The sequence below is a fragment of the Odocoileus virginianus genome, chromosome 26 (genome assembly GCF_023699985.2).
Source record: "Odocoileus virginianus isolate 20LAN1187 ecotype Illinois chromosome 26, Ovbor_1.2, whole genome shotgun sequence".
Lineage (NCBI taxonomy): Eukaryota > Metazoa > Chordata > Mammalia > Artiodactyla > Cervidae > Odocoileus > Odocoileus virginianus.
The window spans coordinates 34,414,975-34,430,140 of NC_069699.1; the positions used below are offsets into that span (position 1 = coordinate 34,414,975).

At 40.9% G+C, this 15,166-nt stretch overlaps 1 protein-coding gene and 1 pseudogene across 1 annotated transcript in view; both read right to left on the minus strand.

Moving 5' to 3' along the window:
- Positions 1 to 15,166, minus strand: part of ATXN7 (ataxin 7) — a 132,338-nt gene that overhangs the window by 113,024 nt on the left and 4,148 nt on the right. The gene's annotated exons all lie outside the window — the stretch shown is intronic.
- LOC139031244 (UPF0235 protein C15orf40 homolog pseudogene) lies at positions 11,006 to 11,814 on the minus strand (annotated as a pseudogene).

The following is a 15,166-nucleotide window of genomic DNA, read 5'->3' on the forward strand; positions in this document are numbered from 1 at the left end:
TAATTAGCCTCCCATTAAAACAAATAAACTAAAAAAAAAAAAAAAAGGAAACCATAAAAGTTATAAGCATTAAAAAAAAACAAATACTGACCAAAAAAAACACAACAGTCTCAAAAGATCATATATATGCAACATTCCCCAAATGACAGAATTATAGAGTTGAAGAACAGATCAGTGGTGGCTAGGAGTGAGTGACTGTGAGGATAACAGGAATGGCTGTGACTGTGAAGAAGGGAGCAGGGGAGATCTCTGCAGCGATGGGACAGCTGCACACCGTGATGACCACAGTGGTCCCACGCTTCTGCGTGTGACACACCAGCGCAAAACATGCCCACGTCAGTGCCCCGGCGCTGCCGCCGCACTACAGTTAAACAAGATGGAGTCAGTGGGAGAGGCTGGGTGGAGCGCAGCCAGGCCTCCCTGTGCCATCTCACAGTCTCCTGTGGATCTTGAATTATTTCAAAATTACAAGTGAAGACAAACAAGAGAAACAGCTAGAGCTTCCGTGGTGGTTCCGCAGTAAAGAACCCGCCTGCCAATGCAGGGGCCATGGGTTTGACCCCTGACCCGGAAGTCCCCCATACTGCTGAGCCCACGAGCCACAACTATCAAGTCTGTGCTCTGCGGCCGGAGCTGCAGCTACTGGAGCCCAAGGGCCCGAGAGACAGTCCGCAGCAAGAGAAGCCACCCCAAGGGGAAGTCTGCGCACTGCAGCAAAGGGTAGCCCCCGCTCACCCCAACTAAAGAAAAGTCCTCACAGCGATGAAGACCCAGCACAGTGAAAAAATAAATAAAACCTGTTTTTTTAAAAAAGGTAAATGTTGGAGTTAAATCTATTTCATAGGCCAATTTATTCATCTTAAAAGATTAAATAATGCCCAAACCCATGCAAATATATTTCATCATTGAATTTTCCATTCTGTATACAAATGAACTACCGATTATCTTGACAAAACCTAGGAGAGAGTGACAATAGAGGTTTTAGAATTGGTGTTGCTGTCAGGATGCTTACTGTTCAGGTCAATGTCAGTAACATGAACCACGCTGACAGCCAACATCCAGATATCTTACAAACGGCAGGTAGTATACAATATATAAAAAACAAGGACATGTATTTAAAGACTTATTTTAAAATCTGTAAGATTCTGCCACAAAGAAAAAAAAGAGAGAGAGCCATCAAATAGAATACTTCAAATATAACTTAACCTATTTTGTGATTTCTGTATGCTAATCAAGATCCTATTGAGTGTATGATTATAATGTAATTTGCAAAATGTATTCTTAGACATATGTGATTACTAAATATGAGATTTATTTTTTATGTACACAAGGCAATCATTTCTACAATTCAAACATCTCTCTGGCTAAATTAATATAAATTGCTGTGATATGCCAATAATAAATAAGAGACAAAAAGAATTCCAGAAGGTGGGAGATGCAAATCAAAGCCACTGTCAGTTATTTTCACTAGGGCTTGAGACAGGGATCTTTTTATCACTGATTAAAATGCAACATTCTGGGACTACATCAAAAACACGACTCTCTGCTTCCCTGTATCTCATACCTAAGCTGGCTCAACACTGGTTCATCATGACTCGGAATCTAAAGAGAGGTTGGCAGCACTTCATAAATACCTTCCTGTTCGCTCCTTCCTACAGTGATGCAATTTGACCTACATTTCCAGGGCCCATTGAAACTTCGTAGGAGGGGGAAGAGGAGAGTTTTTCATTTCTCCTACCCTCTGATTAACTAGGACAGCAAATGCCACTCAAGGGGCAGAAGCAAAGGGGGAGGAAAGTCATGTCGGTAGGAAATTCCACAAGAGAACATTTAGAAATATTTCATTCTCTGATTCTGCAAACAAACTGTCATGGCTTCACAAGACAACAGCAAGGAAGTTGCTCCACTTTCCACTCTATTCAGCCGAGGACACTATAGGCTGGTTTCATTTACTTCAGGGTCCCAGCATGATGAAAATTAAACTTTCATCTTTGCAACAATCTTTTTTTGAAAAAGAAACTATTAATTTTAGAGTGATTTTAAATTTACAGAGAAGTTGTAAAGACTAAATAGAGAATCCCTATATATCCCCATAGCCCGTTTCCCCATCATTCACCTCTTACCATCACATTTGCCACAACAAATGAAACAATACTGACACATTATAATTAACTGAAGTCCATATTTCATTCAGATTTCCTTAGTTCTTGCCTAATGCCCTTTACCTGCTCCAGTATCCCATCCATCTCACATTACATTTAGTTATCCCGTTTCCTGTACTCCTCTAGACTGTGACAGTTTCTCAGACTTCCCTCTTCTGATCAACTCGACAAAAGTTTTCAGAGTATCGGTGAAGTATTTTGGAGAAAGAGTTGAATTGCTTGTCCAACGTTTTTCTCATGATTATAATGAGATTATTGAACTGGGGGAGGCAGACCACAGAGCTGAAGTGCAACCCTCATTACTTCACATCAAGTGCTCATTTGTCACCGTTGTGTTAACTTGATCATTTGGCAGACGTAATACCTGTCAGGTTTCTCTACTGTAAAGGTTCTCCCCCCCTTTTCCATACTGTATTCTGGGGATGGAAGTCACTGTGCAAAGCCCACATTTAAGGGATGGGCAGTTCTGCTTCACTTCCTTTCTGGAGATTATTGACAAAAATTGTTTGGAACTCTTCCACATCGAAAATTTAGTCTCTCTCATTTGCTTATTATTCAGTCACTTATTTGTATCAGTATGGACTTAGCAGTATGTGTTTTATATTATTATTTTGCTATACAGTTATATTATTATTTTGCTATGTTACTTATTATTTATATATTTTACTATAATGTACTATATGTATATTGTATATCATATTTATATTTATTTTATATCTTGAGTTATAATTTAAAATGATTGTTTAGTTCAATCATCCCAGCTGTGAGCACCGGGAGCCCTTTTAGGCTCCTGTGTCCCTTTGACATACCCCATCAATGTGTGTTATGCATCAGTGTGGGCTTTTTGTTTGTTACTCCTTGCTTTCTGGTATTAAAATATGCTCCAGGCTCATCTTGCTTATTACCTTCCCCAGCTGTAGAATTAAGTTATGTCTGGTTCCTTTTATTGGAAAACGGTATTAGAAATCAAGATCTGGGAATTGGGGCTTATCAAAGTCTGTTCAAGTTTTTAAACTTCTACATGAACTACTGGTACAGTAAATCGACATAATTATCTCATTAAATATTAATACCTTCATTTTGTAGCATAACATGCTAAATCATGAAGAGGATGCTTAGTAATCAAACTGCCATCTGATGGGCCAAACTTTCAGGTTTGGTATGACAATAAATGACTTATTATAATGAAGTTTCTGGGGGGTGGGAGAAGTGGAGAAAGAAAGGAATAGAGTTGTTTTCCATGGCTGGGGGCAGGAAACAAAAATCTAGAATTAAATGTGGCATGCTCGCTGTTCTGTGCAAGGTCTCCTCCTTTTTGCCCTTATTACCATTAAATGTTACTTCCTTTATGTGAGCTCTTAATTACCTGAGTTAAAGGAAAACATAAATATCAGATCTAGCTATGAAATACATCGATGATGACCTTTGACAGCAGCTACACCTTCCTATTTATGGTCTGAATAATGTTACACTTAGTTTATCTTTGTTGAGACTAATCAGTGGAACACAAGGACAGAGCCAGGAACTCTGTAGTGGGGGTGCCTAGTGGGAATCAAACAGATTTCCATCGAGAAGTGAACCACACAAACTGGAGTTAATCCCATGCAACACACACAGAAAAATTCTTCACCTCTGACTCCAACCATCAGTCTGTGTAAACAGACTATGTGAATAAAATCTTTGGTGACCTCACTCCCCCTCCTCCTCTTTTTTTTTTTTTTAAACAGAAAATAGATTGGTACCAGGACCTCATACTGATTTTTCTCTGTCATTGTTTTCCCACTCTATCTGATTAAGATTTATATTCAGTAAACATTTCCTGAGCCTCTTCTGTGCACTACACAGCACACTATGCCTAGTGCTTCCAATTAATCCAATGGATTAAAAAAAAAAAATTAAGAGCTCTGTTCCCACTATTCCCTCTCAGCTGAACTGCCGAAGCTGTTGAAAAATAAGTCAGGCCTTGACAACACTGAAATGGTGCAAAATGGTTTGGAGGGTACATGGCTTAGCATCTACTTCTGCAGTTGTCTGATAACATCTTAGAAAAGATCATAGCTTCCCATCTGTAAAACAGATATAATCAAACCTACTTCTCAAGGAGAATGCATGGGAAGCACAGCCCAAGCTCACACAATGGATTCCGTTAAGAACTGGCTCGTGTTCACGCTTCACGTTTCATCATACTCACATCTAAGAAACACAGTAGGACTGCCCAACTAAAATATTCCATTACCTTTTTTCATTGCCAATTTTACTATCTTTGTAAACCCTAAAATTGTGATCTTAAAAAAAAAAAGTCAATTCCCTATGCCCCAGTTAACCTGTCTTTGATAAATAAACAATGCCCATTCATTCAAGAGGCATGGACCAGAATGACAGGAAATATTAACAACAATAACAGCTAACATTGCCTGAAAGCTCATTTTGTGCCAGATACTATGTAGACGTAGCACAACAGGCCTATGAAATAGTTATTTTAACTGTCCCTAATTCCAAAAAGTCAGATACCACTTAGCAACAGAAGAACAATTTCCAAATGAGAAACTGAGGCTAGAGAGGTGAAGGAACTCGTGGATGGGTGCCATGCATCTGGGCTAGGCAACCTACTCTTACGTAAAACAAAACGTAACAAACAACAGTATGGTACCAAACAACTGAACATGAACATCTATCTGTCCCTTACCCTTTTCAAACACTGTTGCACTGGGTGCTACAGTGGAATGAAAGAATCAGCTAAAATGAATCTTTGCTACAGAGATCCAAAGTGAGAGGGCTTAGGACACTTGTGCCCTCAAAAGGACTCCAAACTGAGACTTCCTGCTTCCAAAATGTGGTTAATAAGGAAAACCCAGTGAAACCTCCCTACAGTATTTTACCGAAAGTAGCTGCTCCCCGGTCCAGCTTGCAAGGCTATTCACTCTTCGGCCCCAGAGATGGCCTCAGAGTGTTCACACTGCAGGCCTGCTTCTGTATCTGTATCGGGGCTCAGTTCAGAAGTCACCTCTTCATCCAAATGGAGCTAATCCCACTACTGATTCCCTAAACTGGTGTAAAAGCACTCCTGCTGGCTTCCTTATTGATGTCAGCATCCCAGCTACTTAGTATCCAGGGCTCCTGCCTCCTGGAATTACTCCTAGGACAGTCACAGTAGTGGAGAAGAGCAATCAGTTTTAGGAATCAGACCAGGATTTAAATCCGGTTTTCTACTTACAAGCTGTGTGACCTCAAGCCAGTCGGTTTACCTCTCCCGATTCAGGATTAATGGAGGCGATGAGAGTGGTAAAGCGCAGCGCCTCGCGCAAACTGCCACCATCACCACAGTTCCCACGCTACGGATCAGCAACTGAGGCTCGAGCTGTGAAACACCAAAGGTCACAAAGCTGGTGAATGGTAGGGGGCAGGCTTGAAACCAGTTCCTTTTCCTTCCAACTCTGCTGAGCATCAATTTGAAGCACCATGCTTGGCAATAAGGGCATAACAGTGAAACAGATGGACAGGTACCTGCTCTCTTGATGCTTACCTCCTGGCAGGGAAGACAGCAATCTTTACACAAGTGGAAAGGTGCTCAAAGGAGTAACAGCAGGGGGCCTGAAAACAAATGGGTTTGACCCCATGTAACAAGATCCCTGGAATTAGTCTGGAGAGTTAGAGAAAGCTTCCTTGAAATGAAGAGGTGGCAAGAGAGAAGATTCTGAGGAAGCATATTCGAGGAACTAAGATGCCAGAGCACCTGCAAGGGCTGGCGAGGTAGGCGGGGCGAGATCAGAGGACCACAGCAGAACATGGTAAGGCACCAAAAGATTGGCTGCCTGTAATGAGACAGTAGTAAAATGTTTATTCTAACCCCAGCTCCCTGATGTCAGGGTCATTTGGCATCTTTTCATGGTCTGTACTTCTAGGTCACAGCAAGTATACTTCTGATAAATATTTGTGAGCCATGTGAGAGAATCTTTGCTAAAGACAAACCATTTCTCCCTCTTTCTAATCCCACAGCTGATGCTTCTATTAAAGTTCTTATCGCTGATTATCATAAATGGGTGTGGATCTCTTTTCATTGTCTGGCCATAAGTTTCTGGAAAGCAGAGTAAATATCTTATTATTTATTTTCCTATCTCTCAAAGCCAAATGATCAACAGTTATGGATTGAAACAGATCCTCTTTCAACAGCCAAAAATTTCCTTCCTACCTTAGTGAAATAGACCTGAAGGGATAATTGTCAAGGATTTAAAAAAAGAAAAAAAAAAGTTCTGCTTTCCTTTTGAAGCATAATTTTATTATAAAAAATCCATTTTGTTACTGTATGATTAAAAGTACAATTCTTATATTTTAGGATAAACTACTTGTACAGTTCACATGCATTAAAAAAAAAAAAATCTTAGTTTAATTTTAACCAAGAACAAAATGCCCCAACAGAAGGTCTTTCAGTGATTTTCCAATTCTTCTGAAAATTGTTCAGATTCTCTCTCTGAATATTTAATTACTCTAATAAGGGTAGGTTAACTGTTTAGGCTATTTATATTAAAAGACAGAACTGAGTCATAATCAATAGTCCATACAGTTGAGGGTTTATTTTGGGATTTCGGGGGATGAGGATGATATGATAAAATGATGAAACCGGGATTATGAATATGCTACTAGGGTGTGCTAGTAATTTTCTCTTTGATCCTTTTTCCATCCCCAGACAAATTTTCCACCATTCTGACCCTGCTCTGTGCCCCAAAGGCTGACCTCTATGGGTAGCATCACTGGGTTCATGCAGGCAGGCTTCCAGGTGGGTCTGGCCAATAGAAGGCACTGGAAGGAGATCAAAGGAGGAAGGAATGTGGGGGAGGGGAGCACTGCTTCTCTCTCCCCTCCCTAGTCTGGGATGCATTTTCTGGCAGTGACTAAATCCCTCCGGGACTATAGCCCCTGTCAGACAGCCCCTCCTCTTTGGCTCCAGCTCCCTCACTGGACTCCAGGAATGAATGCTATGTCTTCTCTTTGCTCCTCTGGACCTAGCCGTGATAACGGCTTCCCATTGCTGTTACCATTTCTGGGTGATGGGAACCTCTTGTCACCCTTAACTCTTTCCACTCTCGGCAAATAACCCCTTCATTCAAGTCCTGAACCATTAGCGTTGGACTACTTCCTGCCAGAACTAAGAATTCAAACCACAGAATTGTAAAACCAGCAATCCCTCTCCCTCCTCTGCATGTGAGCAGTTATCACAAAGGTTATTCATTTTCCAGAGCAATTCCTTCACACCAGGCACTACCTGTAAGCTCTTATGTTTCTCAGGCAGAAACGACACCTTTTAAACTGGTCAGGGCAGGAGAACACGGGAGGGTGCTCTTGGAAAACAGCTGGCAGAATGGAGGGGTGACACTTTACCATTCTCTAGGTAGGACTGTGCTGCATGTCAAAAATAAAATGTTTACAAAGAGATGCTGCTTCCTCCTATTTCTCCCTGGGTTTCCTCTCGATGAGGGTGTGGAATCAAAGTCAGCACTGCATTTTCACACCAAATACCTAGAAGTTGACCTGTGTGTCACTTCACTTTGCTAGTTTCTCAGCCCAAAAGATCTTCTTTACCACTAGCCAAGGCACCAGAAAGAAAGCCAACCACCTTGTAATACTAGCCACCTGCCTGTGACCTTTCCTTCTTTCATAGGATAAATCTTTCCTCTGCACTAGGCAAAAGATGGGCAGGATGAGAACATTCTGCTTTGCTCAGCCTCGCCTGTCTCTTTAACAGATCTGACCAGATTAGCACTTTTCTTTTCCAATGGAGAGGACAGGCATAGGCTTATACCATAATCTGCTCTGAGCTCCTTGAGGTTTTTCTTTTACCAAGGCGACTGGATTTGAGGTTAGATGTTAATTGAAATCACCTGGGAGCCTCTAAACACGCCACCTTGCTTTCACTTGGCATGAGTACCCTGGAGGTTACTGTATTTCTAAACATTGGGGCGTTCTTTTGATCAATCAAGAGCTGATTTAAAGAATCTTTCTAAGAGGTTGATAAGAACCCATGTGGCTTATGTCAACAAGCCACTCCAACAGACTGCAAACGTCTCCCTCTGCAACCAGCAGGCATTCAGAGCTGGTGGCAAGAATTACTAAGATAAAGACAGGCAGATACACTACAGACTGTGGAAAAGATGCTCTGGTACCCCTCAAGACAGGCTGGCCAAAGAGCAAGATAGTTCTCAAGGCCCATCCCAGGGGGGAAGCCCCTCTCTTCAGCACGAGAGTAACACTGAAATGCACTGGGATGAAGAAAACTTGGTTCTCACTGCGTATAACCATTTCTAATATTTGTTACTCTTAGGTGTTCATGTCAGAGAACATTTTATTGGAAAACTCTATGCAGCTGTGTGGCTACACATCAGATGTTAACAGTGGTATCTCTAGGTAGTAGAAATGTGAGTGACTTCTGTGTCCTTCCGTGTTTTTGAGAAATCCCCCAAATTTCTACAAACACCTATGATTCCTGAGATCTTGAAAAAAAATTATTAAACAAAAACCCTATATGGATTCTGGAATTTTAGTTTTCCATAAGAATCAAGTTTATGTAATTCTTGAAACTCAAAATCCAAATGATGTTTCTGGGCTTTTGTGTATTTTAAGACTTTCAATAGTACAATCATTTTATGAACTATGTTTTCAAATGAAGAACTGGTTCACAATGTAAACACCAGCATGCGAAATTGGGTTTAACATGCAAATTTTTTTCTGGGACGCATCACAACTTGAGACAATTTAGATTCTTCAAGTTCAAAATTCATTATTTTCATACTCTGTGGTTCTCCTAATACAGATGAAAATGGAACTGTTTCTTTTTGTAAGAATACCATACAGACGATATCATATGCAATGATGTGGCTATGAGACTACAGATAAAAAATGGACTGGTGTTTCTTCCACTACGAATGCTAGCCAATAAAAACTTTCCAGTCTCCAGCTGATTAATACTTGACACCAGGTCTCTGGAAAAGAAAGCTAATCATTGCTGGCAGTTAGCTAAAGCAACAGACACACTCAGAAACCTGCCTACCTACTACTGCTGTTCACTGTGACAACTGATTTTTCAATTCAGTGCCACTTACAGTTGTAAACAGAAACCCAGAATATGTCCTAGCTTTTCAGGGAGCTACCTTTCTCATAATCTGTAATGGCTAAACACGTGTTAGTCAGTGTCTTGTAGGGTTGAAATTAACAAGGAATCTTAGAAACCATAAACATCTTTACTAGCTTCAGGAAGCTAGTAAACTTGAACAAATGATTCCTTTTAAACTGTCCTGATGTTATGGTAAATGGTCTCTTTTCTAACTTCGATTTTCAAATGATTTATAGTTATAACTACCACGACAATAATAATCAACAGGATGAGGAGTGGAGGGAGGAGAGAATAGAGTTTTAAATATCTCCTCTTAGAGCAACTAAGAGTAGCTAAGAGGGGATATTTAATCTCCTTTTATGTTCAGTATATTAAAACTTTTTTTTTAAGTGAATAAAATACAAAGAAATGAAAAATATACATTTTTCAATGCATTACTCTGCTAGCACTCTTTACGATTAAGTTCAAGGATTCTAAAGGTTCAAAATGTCTGCAAAAATGAAACCATGAGACAAATTACATTTTCGACTAGTGCTAACAGAGTATGTTTAGAAGTTGTAGAAATCAGTGTCTGAAATAAATTGGAAAAAGAGAGACAATTTAAAAACTAGTGTTAAATGCTAAAATGAGATTCTAAAGCCACGAAAAGTCTTGTGACTTCTCAGTTTATAAGATCCAGCCAAACAAAACCCACCATATTGCCATTATGATCATGTTGATGGTTCAGATGACAATGAAATTTTAATACTGAGGGGAAAAGGGCCTAACATACAGCCCAACTGTTAACAGAACACAGTCTGGAGACCTTAATTAAATGAAAGGGTCAAGGGCTCCTCTCAAAATTTCATGTAGTGATGGACCTGAACAGCAGAAAACAGAGCAGATCGTTTAAAAGAAGAGTCCAGGGGTTGGGAGGAGGACAAGTGACTACACCAAAGGTGGTAATTACACCCTGAGGAAGTAAAAAAGGCCAGACTGAAGGGCTCCAAGAGGCACTTCAAAACCAGCTAATCACGGGAAGAAGAGGTGGGGTAAATCGGCTCCTTGACTGGCTATCTATGGGGAAATAAAAAGATGCTGGGACTCCACAGCAAGAGTAAACAAGAACAGCTGCAAAGGAGCCAGGTGACTGTGGGGAACCTCCACCACAAGCCAGTGTCCCCGCAGAGAAAGAGAGGGTCCCCCTCGGCTCGCCATCTCCAGGTCAGCCTGAGACTTTGGAAAACCAGAAAAAGGGCTTCTGCAGTTGGCAATCCACCATTCCAGCACCACCGTCCACAAAGGCACAGGTAGTCAAAGCACGCAGGGGTCCTCTTGCCCAAGCTGTCATACATAGCAGGGGGAACTGCTTACCTTTCCTAAACCATATTCTCATAAAAACTCGGGGGACATATGCTGTTCTCTGCTTTCAAAATATTAAAGTATAAAACCGGAAAATATGTGAAAATGCTCTGAATAAAATCACCTTGTATCGCACATTTTACTCACTGAACCATGGTTTAACTCATATTCTAAAGGCTATATAACTGTAGGGTGAGCCTTCAACTTATCTGGAAGGTCTAAAATGCCTAGTATTAGCAAGGATGCAGTGAAAGCAGCTAGACACTTCAAGAAGAGAAACACACACAGAACATGTGAAACATTTAGTGCAGAGAATAACAGTATGTATCTCACTGTGTCCTAAAGGGATGCTATGAGCTGGGTAAAAATGTTCTTTTTTTGTTTGTTTGTTTCTTGCTTTTATTTCTTTTCAACTTGCTTTTTCAATTTCTCCAAGATCTCTTCCGGAGGTGTGGAGGCCAAAAGCTTCACCACTTTTTCACGAGACTTACCACCCTTATCCAAAACCACATCACTCTTCCTGAGTTCTAAGACTTTGGAAGATAGCGACACAGCTCTGCGTTAGCCTCTCCCTCCGTCGGAGGCGCGGCGATGGCTACACTCACAGCCTCGGTCGTCACGTCTGTCACAGCATTTTGTTTGGAGCCAGGTTTGGCATGGATGGCTAAGCTGACACCGCCTTTAGGATCAACCGTCACAGGACCTAGGGAGGAAGTGGTCTCTCTGGTTCCTTGCTCTGGCTTTTACCCTTGTTCGTCGCACCAGCTTTCTTAGGCATGTCGGCGCCCAAAGGGAGCCTGGCGACAGCCCGAGAACCACCAGATCCAGCTTCTAGCAGCCTCAGGCCGTAGCCTAGGCGCGGCATCCCGGCCAAGAAGGCCAAAAATGTTCTTAACAGGGACTCTGTTACCAAAAAACAGTTTAGTAACAGTCCATGTGTTTTCCTTCTAAAATACAAGCAAAATGCATGTTTTATAAAAGATCACCACATAAGAAATGGATAGATTCATTTACTACTGCACTTATAGAGAGAGGTTAAGTGCTGATTAGCTGAAGTAGAAAATGATGGTGTGGAGCCACAAGAATGGGTCTCAAACTGAGGTTTAAGAGGCATACGGGGTTGGGAGGGAGAGAAGAGTTGCATATATTAAATGTGATAGATGATGCACAAAGTAACCCACAGAGAGACCCACAGATGTTCGGACTGTGGACATCTGTGGTTTTCCCAGCCCTGCATCCAGTCCCCCTGCTGAGGGGGCACTTTCTTGGTGAGGCAGGAACCAAAGCACCTGCCAGCACCCAGTCTGAGCCTGAGCAATACACTTAGTAGGGAGACGGGTTAAAAACAATTGGAGAAGTTATGAAACCTGGCACCCTGAGGACATTTTCCACTGAGTCCTTCTGCTACCTAAATCCCTGAGGCTGCCCTGGATCTGATCCATTCTAAGGCCTTGTTCTTCAGTTCTACTGTCAATGCTGGAAGCTACACCACATCCTCCAGCAACCTCCATTTTTTCTTAAAGTGGCCAGATTTAGTTTCTGTTGCTTACAGCCAAAGATTTTAAGCTGATTAGTTATTATTTTGAGTTGACAAGAATTAATTTTCTCAAAGATTTGGGAGAGAAAATTTGGCAAGTAATTTAGCCTATTAAGGTTATGGTAAAACAAAGGCATAATCATGGAGTAGAATACAAAATAAATGCAAAATTTAAAGACCCTGGGTTTTTCTTTTGAGATTTTAAAAAATGCGCCTCTTTCCACTTCTCACTGTCTACCTGTCCCATGCAAATATCTTTAGCAAGGAGGTTTAGGCAGCACCGGTATAGAGATTAATTTGCTTTAACTTTCAGGATCTGACCTCACACCAGGCAAGACCTGTGGAAGAAGCCCTGCCCCAACTGTGAGCAAAACAATGATCACTGTTTTAAGCCACCAAGGTTTGGAGTAGGTTCCTATTACTCAGCAATAGATCAATCATAGTATGTCTACACTCTTTTATTCCATGCAGAGCTTACAGTTTCCTAGGAAGGAACTCAACACTCCAGTGTTTCCAAATAACCACGTCACAGTTAGATGTGGTTTTACACTTCTTACATATTTTGCAGTCAGGTCCGCGTTTCTGATTACACAGAAACAATGAAATGCACCTCCGCTGAAACACAGAGGATCAGTCAGGAGGCAGAATGTACTCCATGAACAAGCTGACTCCAGTGAAAACAAAGCGAAAATTTTCTCAAATTATCATAGCTACACCACAAGGACACAGCAATTGAAGGTGACTAAGAGAAGAAAGATGAAGCAAAATGGCTACGTTTAAAAACTAGAGAACTCAAGATGTTCACCACACACTATCTAGAGAAAACGCTTGCTTTAGGTCACCTTCTGTTCAACAACTACTGATATTGAAACAGTACCAACTCTATGCCCATGAGCCTCTGAGCACTGTATTTTTTTTCCTTCTTTTTTTGATAGTGATATGAGGGTAAAGGGAGCATGACTGGGTAAAACCAGACCACGTGCCTGTCTTGGCCAAGGGACCTGGTCTGGTGAGAGGGTTTAGGCTGCTGAATGTGGCAAACAAGGCTCTGCCCTCATGCAAACCTACATCCAGAAGGGGGAAATACTTGTAGCTAATATTATCATTATCAGCAGCACTACTGTCTCTATCATACCTGTGATTAATATACCTCACCCCTCCCACTTCTTCCTCCTTAGTCACTGCTAGTATCTGGCACTTTGCTAAGCACTTACCTCATTTAACCTTCACAATAGTTTATCAAGGTATCAGCACATTTTACAGATGAAGAGACTGAGGTGTAACTGGACAAAGGCGACATACCAAGTGCTGAGGCTCATGCTTGTAACCATTAGCCTATGTTCCCTCCATACATACGACTTACTTATGAAATTGATATTTATTTAGTCCTATGAGGAGTTTCTTTTCTTTCCTGTTGGAAGAGTCTGGAAAATATTCTTGCTTATTACTAACATAGAAAACATTTTTAAAGGTATATGAGAAAGCCTATTTCACTTCTCATTAAATACAACAGGGGAACGGTCATCTTGGGGAATGAGGCCTTAATCAGCCACAAGTACAAGATGTTTTTAATCTGCATGTTTATTCTTTAATAACAATGTTATCATTTATTCCTAATTATAAAAGCAGCACATGGTAGCTGAAAAAAAAAAATGACAAAAACATAAAGGAAAGAGATCATCACAATTATTACTCCCTAGAGATAATCAGCTCCTATTAGTATTTGGTGTTTCCAGATCCTTTTAGGTTTCTAAACACAGGGCTTTTGTCCACCTTAAAAATTACACATTAAACATATTTTCGTGCTATTCTCTGTTTTCTTAAACAACATTCCCATGTCAATAAATATCAACCTGCAACATCCTGTTTAAAGACCACTCAGTATTTTACTGTATGGGTAGGCTCTAAATGACTTAATCAAACCTTTATTAATAGGCATTCAGATTACTTTCTATGTTTTGCTATTATAAAAACACTTATGCACCTTTGTTTTAAGATAAATTCCTACACTTCAGCTTCCCATTCCATGACTCTGGATTTACACTGCCCCAAGTGTCATCCAGAAAATTCGTACCAAATTAACCTTTTTTTTAAAAGAAGGAAACCCTTAAATGTTAATAATAATAACGTAAAATTTCTAATATTCAGATTGAATGGCCAAGAAATTAAAACTGCAATTTATCTCTAAATGTCTAAAATGTCAATTCATGCCTCTGATCAAATTGCATTAGGTTTACATCTGGAGGGGGAAAACACTAAAGTAACCAATATGTGGGTTTTATTTTCAGTATAGTGTTGTTTTGAAAAGTTAAAACTCTGAAAATAACATTTGCTGTAAAAGAAGCAATTAGTAGAGAATTCTAAAAAAGGCAAGACGAGAAGCAAAAAAAAAAAATTATAATAATCAATTACAGCAGCCACCAATTCACCAATTCTGCATCCAATAAAAAGGCCCAGGGAAAAGGGTCAAGAGAGAAAAAAGGCAAAAACTAGAAGAAGCAACTCTCAGAGCTTCAAGGCCGGCGACATATACATCTAAGCTCAGAACACACCAATCCTGGAGCTAGTCTCCAGGGGTTAGAACACAAGAGGAATCTTTGGGTGCTTCATTTAACCAAACATCAGGCAGAGGAGGGCGGGGCAGGCCGCCTACAGGTAAGGGTGTCACCTAAGCAGCCTGAGGGCCTAGTATCAATTACCTCCCCTCCAGGGCACCGTCTGCTCTCTTGCAGCGAAAGCCCACTCGTTGGAAAAGACCCTGATACTAGGAAAGATTGAGGGCAGGAAAAGGGGGTGACAGAGAATGAAATGGTTGGAAGGTGTCACAGACTCAACAGACATGAGGTGGAGAGAACTCCAGGAGATGGTGAGGGACAGGGAAACCTGGCATGCTGCAGTCCGTGGGGTGGCAAAGAGTCAGATACAACTTAGCAACTGAACAACAAAAAGCGCACAGAGAGGGTGACAGGAGCTTGAGGCTTAAGACAGCTCCAAAAGCACTGATTCTCGTCAAAACCATCA